This window comes from Pavona decussata, unplaced genomic scaffold (assembly GCF_977016875.1).
Source record: "Pavona decussata unplaced genomic scaffold, jaPavDecu1.1 SCAFFOLD_55, whole genome shotgun sequence".
Classification (NCBI taxonomy): domain Eukaryota; kingdom Metazoa; phylum Cnidaria; class Anthozoa; order Scleractinia; family Agariciidae; genus Pavona; species Pavona decussata.
In genome coordinates, this window is record NW_028145477.1 from 141,793 (window position 1) to 160,000 (window position 18,208).

Genomic DNA, 18,208 nt, shown 5'->3' on the forward strand with positions numbered 1-18,208 from the left:
TACTAAAGTGTATAATGCTCGTGCAGAGCCAGTGTATTGGTAATTAAAACTATTGTTTTCTGACGTTCTCGTTGACGTCGTCGTCGTCGCTGCTTAAGATCCCTAGTGCTCAAGAGCCGATTTCCTAATTTCGGATGCGCGGGAAATGGGGCGAGAGAAAAACAAAGATGCGAGGGGGGAGGGGAGGAGGGATAAAAGAAACGCTTACTTCCCTCGCCTCCCCGCTCCCTCCCTCGTCCGCTGATTTTTTGCTCTCGCTCCAATTTTCGCGCGACCAGAATTAATGCAGAAAAAAGAACGCTTGCTACGCAGGCTAACCCCGGAGAGGGGAAAGCTTGCCCCCAGGAGGTATACTCAGGTATAAACGCGACGGGGGAGTCCGACGTATTTTTTTGTGTCTAAAATTTTCAACTCCTGTATGTTTTTGGGTTGAAGATTTAACCGTGAAATTTTGGGGTCTAAAAAATATGCGCGTAGTTTTTTGGGTTCGAATTTCCGCCAGGCTAATAATTCTTAACAACACTTATCAGCACTGAGACACACAATTTATTTTGAACACACAGGTCTGTAAGTGATCCCATCCCCATACGCATTGCCGTGGGAGAACTGTTTTGCGGTTCCCAACCAACAACTAGCATTTGCCTACTGTGGTGCTGGCGCTTAAAGGGGTGCTATGCACTCGCCTCGGCAGTAAAGGGTCTCGATGCGCGGGTTTACTCCCGCTTCTTGACCCGACGGCTATGTCATGCTGATGAGCTCCAACAAGGGCGAAACAGCTGTCCATGGCTGCCACTGCCCGGGTGATATGGTTGTGCGCATGCGTACGGTATTGGCCATACCACGGGGATAGTACGTGTGTCTCAGTGCTGATAAGTGTTGTTAACTAGAAATACGTGACTCGCAAAACCTCGCGAAGCTGGGGCTGGGTGGAAAGCTGTAGCATCAAATGAGGAGATTAAAAGGTTTCTGAACATAGCAACTATTTTGATGAGCATGGTCTTTTCGTAGTTCCACGGGCTAGTTTGCGGTTAAAAATCTATTTCTGACGCGATGAAATGCACAACGGGCGTGAAGCGCTGTCGTGTTCGATGAATTTATTTCCCACGGAAAATTATTTTACCGCGGCCACAAAACGTGTAATTTCTTCAATGCAATCTTTCACAAAACAAGATGCCTGCTACACTGGCATTACGCGTGATGCTGGGGCTGATTCATTTATTCCAACTGTATGCTTCGCCGATTGATAAAACTATCCTTGCCAATGGAATAGTTTGAGTCACGACGATCGCGTTACGTTGTTTTCCGTGTGTTACGCGACTTAGACTATCAGCGGAAATTTGTCAAATTCCATTACGATAACGTAAGCTTCTCAATGACCTCTTTTCTGTCTCGCGTCGTGGCCTAAGACTGTCAAACAAAGCACGATTCCTTCACTAAGAACTCACCAATTTCCACCGTTTTACGTGTCGGGTGCTTCTTAGAAGTTATTCTTTCGATTTACCGCTTCGAAATGGTGAAATTTCCGTTTGAAAACGGCACACTTGAGTCCAGAACATGTTAAAACAATATGGCGCGACTATTTAATCCTTCATTAATAAATATATCAAATGATGCATTGACGTCACACAGGTAGGGGTGAGTGGGTCCCCTCCCTCACGATATAAGCGACAAGAATGGATTTTGATTCGCCTGCCTTTGTTGAAGACAATCAAAACAATACATCCCGAGTAGGAGAGGGGAGAGTTTAATGAATAAATTAATGTACCGATTTGTAGCTACTACGAAGAAAAAAAACAAGATGCCTGCTATACTGGCATTACGGGTGATGCTGGGGCTGATTCATTTATTCCAACTGTATGCTTCGCCGATTGATAAAACTATCCTTGCCAATGGAATAGTTTGAGTCACGACGATCGCGTTATGTTGTTTCCGTTGTGTTACGCTACTCAGGGTTTCAAGGGAAATTGCGGGAATTCCATTGCGATAACGTAAGCTTCTCAATGACCTCTCGTCGTGGTCTAAGACTGTCAAACAAAGCACGATTCCTTCGCCAGGAATTTACCAATTTCCACCGTTTTAAATGTCGGGTGCTTCTTAGAAGTTATTCTTTCGATTTGCCGCTTCAAAATGGTGAAATTTCCGTTTGAAAACGGCACACTTGAGTCCAGAACATGTTAACAATATGGCGCCAAATTTAAGCTGTTTTTAATAAATAGATCAAATGATGCGTTGACGTCACACCGGTAGGGGTGAGTGGGTCCCCTCCCTCGCGATGTAAGCGACAAGAATGGATTTTGATTGGCCTGTTTCTGTTGAAGACAATCAGAACAATACACCCCGAGTAGGAGAGGGGTGAGTTTAATGAACAAGATGCCTGCTATACTGGCATTACGCGTGATGCTGGGGCTGATTCATTTATTCCAACTGTATGCTTCGCCGATTGATAAAACTATCCTTGCTAATGGAATAGTTTGAGTCACGACGATCGCGTTACGTTGTTTACCTTGTGTTACGCTACTCAGGGTTTCAAGGGAAATTGCGGGAATTCCATTACGATAACGTAAGCTTCTCAATGACCTCTTTTCAGTCTCGCGTCGTGGTCTAAGACTGTCAAAGAAAGCACGATTCCTTCGCCAGGAACTCACCAATTTCCACCGTTTTAAATGTCGGGTGCTTCTTAGAAGTTATTCTTTCGATTCACCGCTTCAAAATGGTGAAATTTCCGTTTGAAAACGGCACACTTGAGTCCAGAACATGTTAACAATATGGCGCCAAATTTAATCGGTTTTTAATAAATATATCAAATGATGCGTTGACGTCACACAGGTAGGGGTGAGTGGGTCTCCTCGCTCGCGATATAAGCCACAAGAATGGATTTTGATTGGCTTGCTTCTGTTGAAGACAATCAGAACAACACATCCCGAGTAGGAGAGGGGAGAGTTTAATGAATAAATTAATGTACCGATTTGTGCCTACGACGAAGAAAAAGAAATCGTCCCGTTTTTAGACACGGTATGCCCCCTCAGGGCATCCCGCGTAATAAATTAATGTACCGATTTGTAGCTACGAGGAAGAAAAAAAAAAAGAAATCGACCCGTTTTTAGACACGGTATGCCCCCTCAGGGCATCCCGCGTAAAAAGAAATCGACCCGTTTTAAGACACGGTATGCCCCCTCAGGGCATCCCGCGTAAAAAGATTTCTGGAAGAAAGGGAAAAGATTCTGGAGAGATAGTTCTGCATCAGTGAATATTGATGAACATTGCAGTTGAAATTTGATCATGCACGCATATTTTTTCCGATGTATGCAAATTTTTTTCAGACGACGCCAGACAGTCTGACGTCATTGCGGACACCTTCAACTAAATATACAAACATATGTGGCGTAAAAAAACGGTACTGTAAAAATGCTGCTTTTTTACAAATATATATTTTGTAAAAAAGCTGCTTTTTTACAAGATATATATTTGTAAAAAAACGGTCCGAACACTATAACTTCTTAGCGATTCAAGGAAGAGAGTTTGCGAGGCATTTCAGACATTTTACTACCTTCATACGATTTTTTTCGAAACATGTTTTGTTTAAAAACGGTAATGTAAAAATACTGCTTTTTTTCAAGCAAGAGTTTGCGACACATTTCGGACATTTTACTACCTTCATATTTTTTTTTTTTTTACAGACTTGTTTAATTTCTAGGAACCTAGGAACATTTCTTGAATGTTTACGGACCATTTCAGTGTACAGTTCAGGTTTCACAAGGAATGGTCCGGCTGCTATAATTTCCTTTAGATCTTGCCAAATATTTTTTGTTTCTTTAGTACAAAATGTTAGACTTATTCAAACAATAATCTTAGTCTTGATCCAAGCGCAATAGTCTCAAAATGTTTAAAAATGTTGAGTTGAATATTTGATGCACGTTATGATGGCCTAATTAATTAGCAGTAAACGTGATCAGATATAATTGTTATTCATAGACGTCGATATGTGTGGAAAAATACCGTGAACCGCTTTTTTACGGCGAATGGATTACCAAAATTGTTGTTACTGCCTTCAAATGGGTAAAAGAAATACATAGCTTTGGTTAACTGCGCCAAGATTATACTAGAAGCAAAGTCGATTAGCGTGTAGGATAGGTAAACAAAAGGTCATGGGTTCACACACTGTCTGCCACTCAGTGGTTTCCTCTGTCAGCTTCTGTTCGGCCCACGCTCATGACATTGCTGTCCTGTACAGAGAAATAAAGCTCATTACAAGTAAAAGTACATACCATAGTTAAATAAAAAAAAAGTTTATTGTGATAATCTACATCAGTTGCAGTAGGAAGGCCAGTCCCTAGCCATTGATGAGTGCAATACCGCTTCCTTGCAGCGCACAGACAATGTAAAAGAGCAGAACAGGTTCAAGACAGCTTTATAAGACCACGGTGCAATATGCTAAATTATTTGCTTATGCTAGCCTTAAAAGCAGTGCAACATACCCAGTAATGACAATTCATAGTCGTGAATAAGTGAACAGCACAGAGCACTTACTAACAGTTCTTTCCAGGTTGTAAACATGCAGGAAATGTGCAATTCACGTCTGTATCCTAGCGCTACAATTTCCCAACGTTTTAGCTCTCTAAAAGGCGTACGTTCTTTTTTCTTTCTTTTTTTCGGCGGCTTCTGCTAGCATAAATTGCATTATTTATACGCATTAACGGGAGTCCCCTACGACGAAGATTATAGAAAAACATCGCAGACCAATTTCAGTCGGATAATTACGAAAACATTATTAAATTTCTTGCACAGATGTCATCGCTAAGCGCGAAAATCATAGATAAGGTCAGTCTCGGTCAAAAATTATTTTAGGCAACTCGTAGGTTTTTTAATGATCACGTATAAACAACATTACCGCAAATAATACTGCTTTTTATCTTTGTAAAAAAATCAGCTTTTTAAACAAAAGCAGCTTTTCATGTAAAAACGCTGCTTTTTTACAATTATATAATTGTAAAAATACTGCTTTTTTACAAATATAATTTTTGTAAAAAAGCTACTCTTTTACAAATCCGTAATTGCAAAAAGACTGTTTTTTTACAATTATATAGTTGTAAAAAAGCTGCTTTTTTCCATAAAAAAGCAGCTTTTTTACAAATATATATTTTTGTAAAAAAGCTGCTTTTTTACAATTATATAATTGTAAAAAAGCTGCTTTTTTACATAAAAAAGCAGCTTTTTTACAAATATATTTTTTTGTAAAAAAGCTGCTTTTTTACAATTAGATAATTGTAAAAGGCTGTTTTTTTACAATTATATAATTGTAAAAATGCTGCTTTTTTACATAAAAAAGCAGCTTTTTTACAAATATATATTTTTGTAAAAAAGCTGCTTTTTTACAATTATATAATTGTAAAAATGCTGCTTTTTTACAAATATATTTTTTTGTAAAAAAGCTGCTTTTTTACAATTAGATAATTGTAAAAGGCTGTTTTTTTACAATTATATAATTGTAAAAATGCTGCTTTTTTACATAAAAAAGCAGCTTTTTTACAAATATATATTTTTGTGAAAAAGCTGCTTTTTTACAATTATATAATTGTAAAAAAGCAGCTTTTTTACATAAAAAAGCAGCAATTTTACAAATATATATTTTTGTAAAAAAGCTGCTTTTTTACAATTACATAATTGTAAAAATGCTGCTTTTTTACGTAAAAAAGCAGCTTTTTTACAAGGACCGTTTTTTTACACAACAAGGTCCATGTATTTTTTTGGGTGCAAAATATTAGGCACCGTCGGACCCCTTCCCACCCCTCCCCCCCCGTCACATTTATACCTGAGTACCCTCCCTGGGAGTTAGCCTCCGTACGCAGAGGAGATTTAATGACAATTTAATGATGTGCAAAGTTTGAGACACTAACATGATAAAATGTACGAATATATATTCTATCCTTTCTATCGATAGTTTTTATCGTGTAAAACGTGACCCTGTATGATGAAATCTTTTTATCTCTGTGAAACAGCACTCAGTGGCCGAAACAGAATTTGACTCTTGATTAGTGTTTATTAAAAATTCTACTTATTTATCCCAGCACGGACCCAGCACGGAATGTCCCAGGAATAGATCACCGGAATAGTGAATAAAGAGAGGAGGAAAAATTGCCGTGCTCTCGCTCACTCGCTCGACCCAGGCGTTCACGGCAGTTAATAAAATGGCTGCAGATTTAATATGCAACTTTGACCACAGGCTACCAACCCTCAGTTTCAAGGAAATGTTGATTGAGTCACGCGTGGTGTTTTTTTGCCATTCCGAGCCGTAGAAACCCTTCTTGAAACTTTATTTCAACATAATGGTAAAAGGCGACTTTAAATATCTCTACTCAGTAAAAATTTCAACCGATCGTGTCGCGTGAATATAAAGTCTCAAGTTGCAAACAGTCATTACACCACACAAACAGAGGGTGGCCATCTGTGGTTTTGACGATCATTCCCGCTTCTGTCGTTGCAAGCTAGGACACGAAGTACGCCATGGCCGACAACTCAGCGTAAACTCTCAAAATTGCAAGGCTCGTTGCCTTAGCACATATGGTTGTCGGAGTGCTACTGTTAAAGTATTTATACTTGGAATCGTTGATCGTGTTCACGGTTACTTCTGGAGTGGAGAAGGTTATTTTGGCATTTTGTATGGATTATGGGTAGGTTGCTTACACAGTAATATTATCCTGATCTTGTTCATAAACAAGTCTGTACTATCACCTGTCTTTGTCAAACCCATCCGTAACTTAACTGTTGGTGCACCCAATTGAAAAGTTTAATGATAAGCTTAATCTGTTGAAGAAAAGCTTGTGGTTTTAAAATTGTTTGGTGCCCGATCCATTTCATAACTAAACGACGATTCTTTAGAATTTTACAGCAGCTAACTGACAATTTAAAAATCAAACAAAGTGGAAAATGAAAATTTTAGACCCCCACTCAAATCTGGCATGGAGATAGATCTTCAGGGGTATGTTCCAAAACGCCTTTTATTAACGTCCTAACTTCATTGTTGCCATGGTAACATCAGATGTTTGTTGCGACCACAAACTCCAATTTGGAACTCAGAACCTGGGGCCCGTTTCCTCGAAAGTCTTGTTAACTTACCGGGCCTGATAACAATATTTTTAAATGTTTTTTCGCCGAGACACATTGACATGGTACTTGGCCAATGTTTTCATAGAATTATAAGATTTTAAAATTTAGTATTCAAAGCTAACAAAAAATTGACTTCTGTTAAGAAACATTAATTTGTGGCTAAAGACACTTACCGGGTCCGGTAAGTTACCAGGACTTTCGAGAAACGGGCTCCTCCTGTGAAAAGTGCCAAATATAAGACACCATTTCTTACGTCTAGTAGAACACTACAACTAATAAGACTTACACCAAAGTTAACACATTTATTCGACTTTAATAATAATAATAATCATTTCTTAAGCGCAAATTCAACTGAAGCTTTACAAAAATATATGTGGCTTTTTGTGAATAAATTTAACGGTCAACGAAGTAGACAGTGTTTAGGCCATTTTTAGTTGATGGGTAAAACAGGCAACATATTTTCTTAAATTTCCCCAAAAGTACATCAGTTCTAGAAATGAAACTATATTGCTAGTTTACAGTAGACAATTGTAATGATTATTACATGTAATTATAATAATAATTATTAATATATAATAATTGTTAATTATTACTAAATCAGTAAAATTTTCTGCAGGGCCGACTTATTTTATTCCTAGGGCAAGTAAGAAAAAATGTAATGTCAAAACATGGAGAATTTGACAAAACCAGAAAGAAAGCTTTACTTTGCTTAAAATTGTTTAAAACATAATGGTCATTAAGAGATGGATTTATCATAAATCTAACCAGTACACAATATTTTTTCTAAATATAAGGCCATTTCAGTTTTTAAAAGTTTTACCGGCGAATTGATAGGTTCAGTTATTATGTCGAAATGCGGGAAATCTGCTTTTATAGCATTTTTTTCTTTTTTGCCCTAGGAATAAAATAAGTAGGCCCCACAGAAATTTTTACAGATTTAGTGATAACAATGTCTACTGTAAACTAGCAATATAGTTTCATTTCTAGAACTGATGTACTTTTAGAGAAATTCAAGAAAATATGTTGCCTGTTTTACCCATTAATTAAAATGGCCGAAACTAATAAACACTGTCTTAACTTCATTGACCGTTTAATTTATTTACAAATGATAAAACAAAAAGCCACATATTTTTGTTAAGTCAAATAAATGTTTTAACAATTGGTGTACGTAAGTCTAATAAGTTGTAGTGCATTAATAATACAATGTACAAAAAAATAGTTTGGCACTTTCACAGCAGGTTCTGAGTTCCAAGTTGAGATTTGTGGTGCCAACAAACATCTGATGTTACCATGGCAACAATGAAGTAAGGACGGTTAATAATGGGCATTTATTTGAACATCCCCCTTGAAGATCATATGCCAAATTTGAGAGGGGGTCAAAAATTTTCATTTCCCACTTTGCTTGATTTTTACAGAGAAGTGTTCTTAAAATAATTTTAATTATTAATATCATACCACGTCTGAAATGTTGTTTCTCATCATGAATTTACAAACAGTTTTGTGTTAAGCTGGCACGAAAATTGAAAGGCAAGGGCGCATTGGGAGTTCAGGATCAGATTCACAGAGTGCACTTTACGCACTGACTTTGACAGTGACACTGACAGTATTTTTATTTGTATTTTTATTTTTTTGATATCTCCTTCCCCTTACGCAGCTAGCAGAGTCGCTTCCATCTTTCCTGGCTTAACTACAAGTAGGATTTAGATCAAAGTGACTCTGCTTGAATTGCAGGGTCACCTCCCTCTCAAGATCTCACAATTTTTCATTTTTCACTCCTTGTCTCCAATTCCCTTTCTCACGGGTCTGCGAAATCTGCAAGCCAGCGAGCCATGCAAGCCACCGTGCGAGCCATGCGAGTCACGCGAGTCATGCGAGTCATGCGAGTCATGCGAGCCACAGTGCAAATGTTAAGAATTTTTATTTGTTTTATTTACATTCGCGTGAGAAAATTTTGGACGAATTTTTTTCTTTGTTTTTTTTTTTTTTTTTTCTTTTTTTCGTTTTTGTTATAATTTTGGAGAGAATTTTGCCTCTTCAAAATCACCCAAGATGCGCAAAAAAATAAAAACAATACACAAAAATTTATTAAGGTTCAAGACTTCAGAAAAAAAATCCGAGAAAAACATACTGCAGCACCACTACTCGAATAGGTATCTATTGATACATGTCATTCATTGATATCCAGGTGGAACTTCATTCAAGAAAAAAAAAAAAAAACAATGCTTCTGTTACGCTGCTTCTTTTCAAATTGAATTTAGTGCGACAATATTGACTTCGCTCATCTTTGCGTACTCATTTATCATACCTTACAAGTTTGGAATGACACTGACAATCAGCCCTGATGTGTCAATTACAGTCAACCCAGGTCACGCGTGAACAGTATTTCCAAGAATGAAATGAACATTCGAATTTCTCTTTGTAATGTCCGACGTGTGAATGGAATGTTGGACATTTCTCTGGAAATCGTTCCAAAAAAGACGCATTAACTGAAAAAAAAAAAAGATTCAAAATACTTGGGAAACAATTGTTATTCTTGAAATATTCAATTTTGCAGTGTAAAGAAAAATTCATAGCTTTATACCATCAATAAGCTAGGGAAATTTATACGGGAACTCTGAAATCTCATTCGCGACTTTCAAAACTGACATGTAAATTTCAAAACTCCGTTCAAATTTCAAAAATATCGTTCACGCGTGACCTGGGTTGACTGGAACAAAAAGTATCATGGTTTGCGTTGTCCCACTGTAAGAATTAAATATTGCGATGTACGTTATTCATCTTGTTCCGATGCTCTTGTTCTTGTTCTTATGTGAATGTAAATACAACAAATAAAAATTCTTAACATTTATACTGTGGCTCGCATGACTCGCGTGACTCGCATGGCTCGCACGGCTTGCATGGCTCACACGGCTCGCAATTGGCTCACACCTTGGCTCGCATGGCTCGCTGACTCGCAGATTTTTATCATTCCTTTCTCACAATGCTTCTTGTAAAAGCTGGAGTTATCAGTGGGAACATGTATGACGGCTGGTACAAATACAATGTATTATAGTGTGCAGTGCAGGAAATAGCTAGATAGATTAAAAACCGAATCTTGCAGTCAAAACAACTGAATTACATAGGTTCAAAATTACAATCATGGTGAGGTCACCCTTGGGCGTTTTTTCACGTTACTTAATATATGGTAAATGCAATACAGTCGAACCTCTTTATTACGGACACCAAGGGGACAGGGATAAGTGTCCGCATTACAGAGGTGTCCGTTTTAGAGAGGTATTAGACTTTATATGGATTTCGGTCTCTCAGAGACCAAGTGAACTGTCCGCAATAGAGAGGTGTCCATATTAAAGAGGTGTCCGTAAGGAGAGGTTCCACTGTATTTTAAGTGTGACGGCTTTTTTTTCACTTTTCCATGGTAAATATACATTTGGTTTGTTGCAATAGCAATGGCGGCAGGGTGAAAGTTAAGTTTACTATGGTAAACCAACCTGAAAAAGCATGGTTGATGCATTTAAATCTAAACTTTGTTTATTTAAGTAACAGCTTGTCTACTTTTTTAATATGAAACATCCTGAGCTCCGGAAATTGTGTAGCACGTGTATTGAAATTGCGCCATCTCAACACCGGTGCTTTTTCTTAATTCTTAATTCTTTTTCTTAGTCTTCATAATTTCCAACTCATTCATGTAACATCTACATAGCTGAAAATTTCCTGAGAAATGGTGGGAAAACAGAATTTCCATAGCATATTTATTTTTGTCATCAAATTGCCATGTTGTTTGACAGACCGAGAGAAGAGGCCATCTGGCTAATGTTTAAGTCAACAACCTCACTTTACCATAGTTAACTTTTGTTTATCTTCTTTTACCATGGTAAAATCATTTATCTGTAGTATTAAGTCTACGACTGTGCCCTGAACCAATTAGCCAACTGCATATATTTAAAATTACAAAATCACAAAATAGTTTTGTAAAAGGAAATAACTAAAACAATAATTGACAACAAAAGCATTATAGACTTTATAGTGGACGATGTCCAATAGCCTACATGGCAGGAGTAATCGGGGAGGGGGAGCGAGAGTAGCAAGAAAAAGTGAGGGCGGTAGTGGGGGAACACTTGAAAGAGACCAACCATGAAATTTGACCTTACCTATTAATACAGCCAGCCTGTTATTGCAGCCAGATTCTCATGGCCCATTGGTGGCCAAGATAACGGGAGTTTTACTTTTGGGTACTTACAGTGTGGTGTACCTTTGCCTGATTGTTAGCTATTGCCTGTTCTGGAGTTCAAAATTATTGAGACTGAAGAGTCCATCACAAAAAGCATCACATTAAAATTAGTTTAAGTTTACCAAGTTTGAAGTTCTGTCGTTAGATTGCAACCGTGTAGAGGGCTTTCAAAAATCTGAAAAAGTGGAGAAATCGTATGGATTTGGGGGACGCCATCTCAGAATAATGTTAGAGACATTTGTGTGGAATTTGGGCGACGTTTGACAGGTCACAGCCTGGTTACTACCCAGTGAAACCTGACTAAAATTAATTGTTTATGTGATCTTTTATGGCAATGAATCAGATGACACAATTTGAACAATGTTTAAACTAGGCCCAGTCCTTCAGAATGGGCCTAGAGGTTGGAGATCTTTATCTCCAATCTTCATGTTTGCAAATCCCAATGAAATATTAATAAAAAAAAGTTGTCTGAATCATACTCCTTCTTCTTTATTGTCTGTTGTCACCATTTTGAATTTCTATTCTTATAACATTTTATAATTTAGCACCATACTACTCCAGAAGTAAAGAACACCATACTGTGATTGGATGGTGGTATATTATTTGATTTTTTGGATCATAGCAGCCCTACTATTCTCAGTCCTCTGTCTCATGCGGTATTGTACCCAATAGGAAGTGAATTTTTCTCATTAAATCCTATTGTTTTGTGACATTCTTGTTGCTTTAGTAGCTTCTTTAACTCTTTAGTGTCGGTGATTAATTTCATTACTTGGCCTGCTTAAAAATTTTAAATTCCATGATAAAGGTCTATACACTAGGTTCAGTTGATAAATAAAGTGTTTTGTTTCGTTTTCAGATTTTTGGTGCACTCTGCTCCTGGCCTCTGAAAATAAGTGAGGGATTTTATGGCACAGGGGAGTCATAATCCTGTACAAATTTGACAACAATGAAGTCGAGGTATTTCACTGCAATAATAGCTGTAATTCCTTTCTTTAATTTTAATCTTAACAATAACAAAATCCTCACATCTAATTGGCTGTCAGCAGCCATGATTAGAACATTAATAGGACAGTCAGTACACATCATGCCTGGTGTAATTGGACAGTATAACATTTCATTTGTGAGTGCTGTAATTAAATCGATCTCCATACTTAACTCGACAACTGTTGTCTTCTATTTATTCACCAAAAAGTTAAACTGTTGGCTCTTTTTTTCTCAAATTTTGTTACAGTTATGATTAATTGGTAACTGGACTACATGTACATGTAAGTACTGAGTTCAATTCTGTCTGTAATCATACGAGTGAATAACAAAATTGGACTCCTGCTGCGCGATCGTCGATTTTGTTAATCACTTGAATGTACATGTATGATTACAGACCGAACTGGACTCCACTCAGTCGTATTCAGTTTAGCCATTAGAAGTGGAGGGTGAGTGAGCAAATGACTGAATAGCCTGAATTGCAGGTGCTAGATGAGAGAGGGGGACTGAGGGGAAGGGGAATCAGACACTCACGCAAAGTGAGGGGAGTGCATGCAGAGGAGAGGAAAAGGAAAAGGGTTGCCTCTTCGTCTCCCTCTCTTCTGACACTCAATGCTCTCCCACTGCGCTTTGTTTTTGTGCACGGTCCCCTCCCCCCTTCCTTTCCTCTTTCTAGAGCTTGCCACACAGGCTGATCACTGACAAGAGGTCAATAATTTTTGACAATTATTGTTTTGAGTGAGCTCGGTGAGTTTTTGTTTGAGGATAGTTGCGGTTTCCAGATATGTTTATACAGCTGTAGCTTGATATCCGGTGGGTGAGAAACCTGGAGAAAAGCAGAGGAAAAGAGTAGTTTGTGACGTTTTCCCAAAAATTTGCCTGTTTTTTCTCTCACTATGCGACCAACCAATCAACACGCAAACACTGGGCAGCAGGCACTGGCCTTTCTCGTGAGCAGTTACAGCTATACATAATGATTCTGTTTCCAGGGAAATAATTTTTTTGGCCGTTGCTGGAGACAGAATTTGTTCATTCCTGTCAGCAGCAACATACATGTAAATCAGTTTCACTGCTCGCCATGACAAAGTATCAACAAAATATTGTTTAATGTGATGAGGGATGCTTGGTGAAGTGGGCTTTGGGTGTGTATCATATCAACAATAGAAAACATGGTTAGCTGTACCGAAGCCCCTAGTGGACAGTAGCAAATAATTATAGGTGGCTCAGTATTCACAGGAGAGTTAAATTGGACATTTAAACCCTTAAGTCCCAACAGTGATCGGGTTTACAAAATCTGCGAGCCAGCGAGCCACGCGAGCCATCGTGCAAGCCATGCGAGTCACGTGAGTCATGCGAGTCATGCGAGCCACAGTACAAATGTTAAGAATTTTTATTTGTTTTATTTACATTCGCATGAGAACATTTTGGACAAATTTTTTACTCCGGCCGTAAGGCGGCAAGTTTTCGGTCAAATTCTTTTTTATTTCTTGGGGTCGCGATGGGCCGAGAGATGAGACTTCGGGCCACGAGTTAAGTTCTCGGTCTCGTTTTTTGTACTCGGGCGGCACGAGTTAAATTTTCGGTCGCGTTATCAAATTCTTCGCGTTCTTTTACTCGGGCCGTGAGGCGCCGAGTTAAGTAATTGGGGAAGGGGAGGGGAGGGCCCCGATTTCTCCCTCATTTTTTTTTCGCTTCCTTAGCTCCCCCTCCCTTTTTCCGATGTATTTTGCGAGTCACTATTCTTTCGAATCAAAACATTTGGCTCCGGTTGTGAAGTGTTCGTGAACTGACGGTTTCCCTTAGCGCAGAGAGGGTTCTGGAGTCATTAGAACAAAAAGGTGATGGCAATGATAGCATGTCGAGTGGCTAAGAAAGCGAAAACGTAAGGATTAAAGCCTGTGTGTATTGTATAAGAGAAGAGGAGGTAGCTTGAACATAGTGCATTCGGTTTCGTAAGATTGGCAAATTAGTGAGAGTGACAGTTGTGCATACACTTACATACACTTCCCCTTTAAAAATACCCAACTGACGGTTTTCAGTGCATTGTGAGGCATTTTAGCCGGAAGTAAAATTGGTACCTACAGTTGTATTTGATTGTCTTCAACTTGGCTTCTGATTGGCTGATTCAAAAAACGTCCTTAGTGATAGTTTGCGTTGTCCTACTGTAAGAATTAAATATTGCGATCTTATTGATCTTGTTCCGATGCTCTTGTTCTTGTTCTCATGTAAATGTAGAAAGTAACAAATAAAAATTCTTAACATTTGTACTGTGGCTCGCATGACTCGCGTGACTCGCATGGCTCGCCTGCTCACATGACTCGCATGGCTCACACCTTGGCTCGCATGGCTCGCTGACTCTCAGATTTTAATCACTCACAGTGATCAGCATCAAATTTCTCCTTGTGATATCAATGCTTATTCAACCCCTGAGGTCATGAGAATTGATAATATGATCACCCAAGGCGAATTTTCGTGATATTTCAATATATTCTCCCCAGTACGTTTATAAGAAAAGTATGGGGACAAGATAGGAGAACTTGTTCTTTGATATTAGGGGTTAAAGGGTTAATAACAGAGGGGAACTAAACCCATGTTCAGGGATCATACAGCTTCTTGGATTCCTGAAAAAAAAGAGTGAATGTTGAATCTGCAAACTACTTTTTCCAACCTGGAAAAATGTATGAAAAAAAAAGTAAAAGTCTGAAAAATGGTTAAAATGTCTTGAGCTTTTAAAGTTAGCTGCAACAAGTGCTTAATTGCTAAATGAAATCTTTGTTATCCAGTTGAATCTCAAACTTGTTTATGTCCTGGGAGTGTCATTTGACTGATGACCTTCAGTCTGGAAAAAAATTAATGGTCTGATAAAAATAGAGAAAACGACCTCGAATTTGGGGTATTAATAGACGATATTGGTTTATTGATATTAAGGTGGCGCGAAGATATGAATTTATTTTCGAGTGTTCAAAACAATATTGTACTTGCTGCGCTCGTTCGGAGAACATTGTTTTTCCACTCGAAAATAAAATTCATGTCTTCCCGCCGCCGTGACATACACGCGATTGCAAAAGTGTTGACACCTAAAAAGCATAAACCGTGAACGATGAGACCCAATGGCCTTATGGGTATAAGTGTACTAAATATATTTGCATAATATTCTATTCTCGTGCGACGGTTGATAACCGAATATTAATTTATTGCACGTGGTGAATGATGGAAACTGTCCAAGCTTTCCTTAAAGTGTCAAGTTTGCCAACAAGGGCCAATTTTTAAACACTACATACAAGTCCATTGCGTCTCATCGTCCATGATTTATACTTTTTAGGTGTCAACGTTTTTGCAATCGAGTGTATCCTCTATGTATGAACCCTGGATGTACAGCCTAGCACATGTTTGATATTTGGGACCCTCTTAAGTTTTTATAATTGTGTATCTCAAATATTTCTGTAAAGGAGTCTTTTTTTGGAACAGAGAGAGGCTATTGTTACAGACAATACCTGCGATACATCTCAACTTAGAATGCATCTGACTTGTTTTCTTTTCCTACATTTCCAGTGGAAACTTCGGCCTTTGGTTAGATGAAGATCTGTACCACGGCAGCAGTCATCCCTATTCAACCTACAGCAATGAACAGCTGTCCGCACAAGAGGACTTCCTGTGCAGTGGACTGGAGGCATGGACGTTCATCTGACTCCCCACCTCTACCCCCTCATTACCCCCACCCCTCCCATATGGTGCGCTTTTGTCTTACAGACAGTGCTATTGGATGGGTGTGAAGTGGTGAGTAGTGATGTGGTTCAGGGTGGGCTGCCTGTGTTTCAGCGTGGAGGGACTGTGCTCATTATGTGATATCACCTCCATGGTGACTAAAATACACTTTAATTAAGTGAAATGTGGCAGTGAGACTGAATCAGTTTTAAAATACGATAAATAAGCCATTGTGAAACACGATGTCAGTACAGGGAGGCCTTAAATTGGCATTAATACTGATTATACAGCTCGTATAGACTGATGGAAAGGTCGTGAAAAAACCAAAGTGCACACCAGGAAAGGTGGTTGAAAAATGTAGTTGCCCATTCATGGCATTACTTATTTCTTGGGGTAATCCCCTTTGAATACCCCTCCCCCTCCTCCCCCCCCCCCCCCCCTTATCCTTACTACAGTCCACTGTCACCTTGCGGACACCTCGATAATACGGAAAGCAGCTAAATCCCCGGCAAAAATAGAGTACAGACGTTTAACTGAAATATATTCCCGCTTATACGGACTCTTGCTATGAAGGACACTGACTTGCTGTCCCGAGGGCGTCCGCAATAAAGGAGGTTGAGTGTATTTTGATCAAGGTAACTTGTGTTCTTGATAAAATCTTTTCTTGCTAAAAGTATTTTGTTGCACCTGTTTGAAAATTTTTTCTTTTTGCCTTCGCCTTTTAAATTTCAATTTTCAACCTTGGCGGGGTGTCTTGTTGATTGCAAGATTTGATTTTACTTGCTACCAACAATGCATTAAAATTTTCTCAGATTCTTTTGACATTTTTCCCTATTCTCAATTTTTTTCATTTCTTATCATTTTGATAGCATATTGTTATTGTAAGGAAAACACACCCCTTGATCACTGTAAGGTTGGCTTGTAAATACACTTTTTTGTAGTTTTAGTGTACCGAGGTTTTAGGAGGGAGGGGGGTTTGTTGGTATGTCATTTAGAAACTTAATGTTCAGCAAATCACAAATACAGAGTGATATTCGTTTGACCTTCGTTATTTTTTTCATCTGTTACTTTTTATGGCACGTTCGTTTTCTCGCCTATGGGCCACACATTGTTGTTTTGATCAATCAAATGGCTCAAAATGCAGTCACGTTAAAGAGAAATACCGTTCGATTTTTAGAAAGTTATTAAGGACCAGATGAAAACCATATGAATGTTGTGCACGGTTTTTATTTCTTTCATTTTATATTTTTCTTTTTTTTCTATCTATCTATCTATCTATCTATCTATCTATCTATCTATCTATCTATCTATCTATCTATCTATCTATCTATCTATCTATCTATCTATCTATCTATCTATCTATCTATCTATCTATCTATCTATCTATCTATCTATCTATCTATCTATCTATCTATAACACGTTCTAAAACAAAATGCGATATTCTAAAACGTCAAAAATTTGCAAAAAATTGAGTATTTTACCAAAACTGATCCATGCCTGTAAAATTTGAGGCAAATAGGGATACATTTTCCATAGTTAAAAGCACATGTTGCAAATTGTCATTAATTTGAACTCGGCCTGCATTGAATTCGAAGACCTCCAGAAATAAAAGTGAAAAACTCTTTACTTTTGCCATACGTTTGACAGGCTGACAAAAGAAGGCTAGTTTTTGACAAGTTATAGTTGTGTGTTGCTAACGGATTTTCTGTCGAAATACAACATATTTTTTGAACGGTCGGTGAAAATTTTCATCGACATTTATCTGTATCTAAGACGTAGTTTGGAAATTTTTGTACGCATCTTTCTAAAAAAAAAAAAACTCCGCCCGTCGATGGAAATTTTCACCAACATGTTATAGCCAGAGTAAAACATTTTCACCGTTTTTAATAACAAACAGTGGACATGTCGATGGAAATTTCCACCGACATTTCATAACCAGAGTAAAACATTTTCACCGTTTTTAGTAACAAACAGTGGACCTGTCGATGGAAATTTCCACCGACATGTTATAACCAGAGTAAAACATTTTCACCGTTTTTAGTAACAAGCAGTGGACATGTCGATGGAAATTTCCACCGACATTTTATAACCAGAATAAAACATTTTCACCGTTTTTAGTAACAAACAGTGGACATGTCGATGGAAATTTCCACCGACATGTTATAACCAGAGTAAAACATTTTCACCGT